Source organism: Chinchilla lanigera, unplaced genomic scaffold (genome assembly GCF_000276665.1).
Source record: "Chinchilla lanigera isolate Chin_1 unplaced genomic scaffold, ChiLan1.0 scaffold00143, whole genome shotgun sequence".
Lineage (NCBI taxonomy): Eukaryota > Metazoa > Chordata > Mammalia > Rodentia > Chinchillidae > Chinchilla > Chinchilla lanigera.
The window spans coordinates 459,248-464,772 of NW_004955544.1; the positions used below are offsets into that span (position 1 = coordinate 459,248).

The 5,525-nt window shown below is 45.9% G+C and overlaps 1 long non-coding RNA gene across 1 annotated transcript; it reads left to right on the plus strand.

The window, feature by feature from the left end:
- The first annotated feature begins 4,525 nt into the window (after positions 1–4,525).
- LOC102030002 lies at positions 4,526–5,291 on the plus strand. The gene is made up of 2 exons (XR_264865.1): positions 4,526–4,711; positions 4,881–5,291. It is a non-coding gene; the product is annotated as an uncharacterized LOC102030002 (long non-coding RNA).
- Positions 5,292–5,525: the final 234 nt, after the last annotated feature.

The window sequence follows — 5,525 nt, forward strand, 5'->3', positions numbered from 1 at the left end:
TTGCTTGTTTGTTTTCCGGTACCGGGGATCGAAGTCACGACCTTGTGCTTGCCAGGCAGGAGCTGTGCCGCTGAGCTAAACCCCCAGCCCCTCTAACTCCTTTTGTCATTGTTTCCTGACCACCATGATATGAGAAGCTTTTCCTTTGTTGTGCACTATGCCAAGCCTTCCTTCCTTGGAGCCAGCCAAATATAGACTAAAAATGTGAGACAAAATAAACCTTCCCCATTGAAAAATTATGGATGTTAGGTATTTTGTCCCTAAGCTGGCCACTGTGATTGTAAACAAAACTAGGGCACCTAGTGGGGACACTCTATTCACTGAAGGGTGAGAGCCTAAAAGCAGAGGGACCCTCAGTAGGCATGGAATAATGACAGTGGGATGGATGAACTTCCTAGTAGTAGTCTAAAAGTAAGTTGTTTCATAATGAACAAGAGAAATTTGTAGAAGGAGAGGACTAAGAAATTTCCACATAGTCTTACATGTGACTAAGTTAGTATGGAAGGACTTCAAGTAAGACACACAGATAGAAGTGGAGGTACAGAAGGAAGAGAAGGTACCACTGAAAGGTTTGTCCTTGGGAAGAATGTGGAGGAATCACCCTATCCCTCCCTTGTGATCTCCTGTGATTGGGGATAAAGTGATAAGAAGAGTAGAAATAAGTGTAGGAGAGCTTTGTGGGTGTGTTAAGCAGATGCTTCCTTTCTCCACCATACATGTTGTACTCATCATATCTCCCTTCCCTTCCCCTGTCCTGATGATGACTGTGTGGGGTCTAAGGCCTTTCCACAGAACTACCACTGGCTGGAGACATGCTGACTGAAACCCAAGGCCATTGTCATTTTAGGCACAGGTATTTGAGGGAGGTTATGTACATCTGGTGTAGAACAAAGGGAAGAACTTATTTAGAAAAGATGGCCAGCTAGCCATCAGGATGGCATAGAGACGCTGAAGGAGCACAACCAAGAACCCTGTTGAGAAAGGAGAGAAGCGCAAATTGCCAAAGTTCAAGGGCAAAATGAGTAGCCCTCCTAGCTGCTCCTGTTGTTCCTCATGACACCCACCCCTCAAGACTTGTCCCAGTCCTCAGACTGTAATCCTTCTCATGAAGCCCCTTTTCCCATTGCTCTTCCCCTTTCCTCCCCAAACCAGTGTTTTTCTGTGATCTCCTTGTGTTTTTGCAGGTGGCAAGGTAAGCAAAGATGGGATCATGTCAATGGGCTTGGAGGAAAAGTTGTCCTGCAGACCTACTACTGATGCTGGCAAAGTGAAGAGAAAGGGGTAACAGGGTTGGGACATTATTATCAGCCAGAATAGAAAATCCAGCAAGCTTCTACAGAGCAGGTCCAAGGGAGGAAGTAGAACCACAAACCCACATGTGCTGATTCAGAAATCACAGGTCAAGAAATTCCACTGAGATGCACTGGAGCAAGTCCACCTGATCCCATGGACCTCAACCCCATAGGAGATGATCCAGGTATCCCCTCTGAAGAAAGGATGGAAACCTCGATATCATCTGAGAGTTGACCAGTGGTCTGCGTTCCAACGTTGAGGTCATCCCAAAATGGTACAACAATATCCTCCAGTGGTGGTTACAATATTAATTACTTTTCTGTTGTTGCTGAGATAAAATAACTGGCACCCAAAGTAAAAGGGAGGAAAGGTTTATTGAGTTCACAATTTGTACAGGTTTAAGTCCATAATAAGCTGGTTCCAAGGCAGGGTGCCTTGGCAGCAGAAACAGTTCGTGGTGGGAAGACTGTACCAAAACAATGAGGGGGAGAGAAATGGGACAAGCCCCTTTCTGGTCTCTATATTGTGTGCATTCTACTGGCCTCAGGGCAGCTGTAGCACTTGCACCCTTAATCTCAGCATTGGACCATGAATCAATCACAAAATCTAAATAAGCCACCTCTGAAAAGCCTGCCCCTGATGACTGCATGAGGCTTTGGGGGACATCTAGACACAAACCATAACATTTTGTCCCTTGACCTCTAAAGATTTACGCACATTCCTTTATGCAAAAGGCATTTAGTCTATCTCTAAGAGTTGTCAAACCCTAACAGTTTCAACATTGCTGAAAAGTCTAAGTACAATGTCTCCCCTGAGATTTAAGGCAAACTCTTAGCTGTGAGCCCTTGTACAACTAAAAAGATGTTACACACTTCCAACATTCAATGGCACAAGATAGACATTTCCATTCCAAAAGTTATGAACATGGGGTACAAAGGAATGAGACCAAAGCAAGTCCAAAATCAAGCATGGTGAGCATTAATTCCTGTCCTTCCATGGGCAGCATCTGAAGCAATCTGTGGCAAGATGTGAATTCCAAAGGTCTTAAGGGGCTGCAACCCTATGGCACTTCTGGTGGTTTTATCTCCCTTGGCTTCTCTCCTGGGCCTGCTCTGCTCCCTCCTCAATGTTTTCCTCAGATAATCCATGTTCTGGCTTCTCCAAATTACTGGAGTCTCCACTGCACCTTTGGCTTCACACTCACAACTTCACACATTGCTCTCTAAGAGGCACATTGCCTGGCCTCCTAGGCCTTCTTCTGAGATCTGTGTGGAGGCTTTCCTGACAGCACACTTCTGCCATTCAGTGTATACCTAAAACCAGCAGCATGTAGATGATGCCAAGGTCTGGTAACAGCTCAACCAGTAGCCAGGCTTCCCTCTTTGTTACCTATAAAGGTGGATTGTCTGGACGGCTGAGAACTCTGAATCAGATTCCAAGGAACAAATTCTCTAAGCCTTCTTCCATTCTGGGACATGGTGATCTGGGGCTTTCTTCTCAAAGCAGTGTCTTCCACCTTTACAAATTTGACGCTGCAAAGGATGGAGTCGTGCTGCTTCTTCTGATGTTCTCAGGACATTTTTCTATTCCCTTGCCCTTTCTCATCAATCAAGTCCTCTTCTACTCTATGTTTACAGTCCACAGCTCTACTAGAGCTTCCTTTCTGGCCAGAGGTACAGTGTTTTAAATCATTTTGCTCTTGATTCTCAACATAGATCTGGCTAAAAGCCCCAAATAGTAGCCATGCAACCACTTCAACATTAGATGCTTTGAAATTACTTCTTCAAGATTAGTTATTCCACTGCCCTCAATCTGTCTCAGGCAAAGTCTCTGGACATAAGTGAAGTGCAAATAAATTTTCTGCTAACTCATAACACACATCATCTGGAGTCCAACAGCCAGTGCACTCTTTCTTCCCAGCAAAATTCTCCTGAGCCTGGTCTCTACCAGATTTTTAGTCTTCTGAACTGTTATTAGAATCTACCATACAGTGCAGCCGGAGGTGGTCTAGCACTACTTTGTCAGGTAGCATCTCTAAGCCTTTCCAAACTCTTCCCACAAGCCATTCCCAAAAGCTTCTGAACCACATCGTCAAGGATAGTTACAGCAACGACCCCACTTCTCTGGTACCAAATTGTGTCTTAGTTACTTTTATCTTATTCATGACATAAAATTCCTGGTACCTAGAGTTAAAGTGAAGAAAGCTTTATTTAGCTCATGGTTTGTACAGATTTCAGTGCATACTTGGCTGGATACAAGGTAGGGTGGCTTGGAAGAGAAGAACAATTCATGGTGAGTACAGTTTAGTAAAGAAACAAGCATGAGAGGAGAGGAGGAGTGGACAAGCTTGTTTTTGTCTCTGAAATTGTATGCAGGCTACTGGCCCTAGGGCAGGTGTAGCACTCATATTTTTACTCTCAGCATCAGAAAATGAATCAATTACAAATTCTATATTCAGCCATCTTTGAAAACCCCACACCTCCATGACTGCATGATGCTTTGAGAGGACATCTAGACACCAACCGTAACAGTAGCAATAAAGTCTTTCTCCTGTGTACCTGTGGATGTGTGTCGGTATGCTTTCTCTGCACAGGCAGGCAGGCAGAAAGGAAATGAAACAGTAGAGGGGATGTGAGAATGGAGGAAGGTGGGATCCTTTTACTGATTGAAATTTGAGTGTGGAAATTCAGGTAGATATTGCTCTCTAATAAAACTATTGAATCAAATAAAATTGCTGCATATTTAATGTTCATTCAACCCAATAAATGTGTTCTCTTGAGACCCTTGGCATGACTCACTCATTATGAGCCCCCATAAAAATTCCTAATATTTTTGCATTTGTAGGAGGTAAGGATGTACAAATCTCTACATAGACTTAGATGTGGTCAGGTTAGCAGGGAGCAACTTCAGGGAAGACACAAACTTTGTAACAGTGGAGGCCTGGGAGGAAGAGAATGTACCACTGAAAGGGGTGTCCTTGGGAAGAGTGTAGAAGAATTACCCTATCCCTGCCTGGTAACACATTGAAAGTGAGGATGGGGAAATAAGAGGGGTAGAAGATCAGCGTGGCAAAGCTTTGAAGGGTGCTTCCCTCCTTTCTCCGCCATACATGTTGTACTCCTCATACACCCTTCCATCCCCATGCAGAGGATGACTGTCTGGTGGCTCAGCCCCTCCCCCAGGGCTGTCATTGGCTGATCACTTGTTTACCAAACAAAGCCCAAGGGCGTGGCCACCTTAGGCACACCCTTATAGAGGGAGGTCAGGCCCATCTAGAGCAGAACATGGGAAGCAGTTCATTTGGACAAGGCCAGATATCCCTCTGGGCAGTGTAGAGCTACTGAAAGAGAAGACCCACAATCCCTGCAGTGAAAAAAAGAAGAGAAGGACCGTTTCAGCACAGAAACTTAAAGACAAGGTGAGTAAACCATCGAAGCTCCTCCCTTTTGCCCCTTGACAACCCTTCCCTCAAGACTAGTGCCCATTCCTCAAACTTTATCCCTTCTCATGAAGACCCTGTTCCTGTGAGTCATCGTCTTTCTTCTCCCAAGCCAGTGCTGTTCTTTGATATCCTTGTGTCCTTCTAGGTGACCAGGTGAGCCAGCAGCTTTCAGAGACCCCGTGTACGGGCTGTGAAAACAAAGAAAGGGAACTGGCCTGCATAATCTGGCCTTTATCACCTGTCCGAAGAGCCCAACTGCAAGCAAGATGCCCCTGAACGAGTCCAAGAGAGTGCGGGCAAGTTCAGCACCACCAGTACTGGCCCAAAAAATCCAGGTCAAGCGGGGCCGGAAAAGAACCCGCCAAGACCAGGGAACCACAAACCCTGCAAAGAAGACCAGAGAGTGTCACGACCTGAGAGGCAGCAAAACTGAGTATAATCTGAGAAGTGACCCAAGGTCTCGCTACCGCGATTGAGAGGCTGAGATAATTGGAAAACTGCACATCAGCACTTACTAGTGATGGTGCCATTAAAGCTGCCTCTGTGAACCTGCAAATGTGTGTCTGTGTGTTCTCTGGGGGTCGGGAGGAAGAGAGGAAAGAGGGAGGGGGAACGGCAGGAGCAGGTGAGAAGGAAAGAAGGAGGGATCCTCCTCCCACTGATGGAAAATTGAGGAAGGAAATGGGAGGGAGTCTGGGAAGGAGGAAGGGTGGGAGGGAGGAAGAGGAGGAGGCTGGGAGACAGGGTGGAAGGAAGGGAAGAAGGGAAGGAGGGTGGGAGGGAGGAAGGG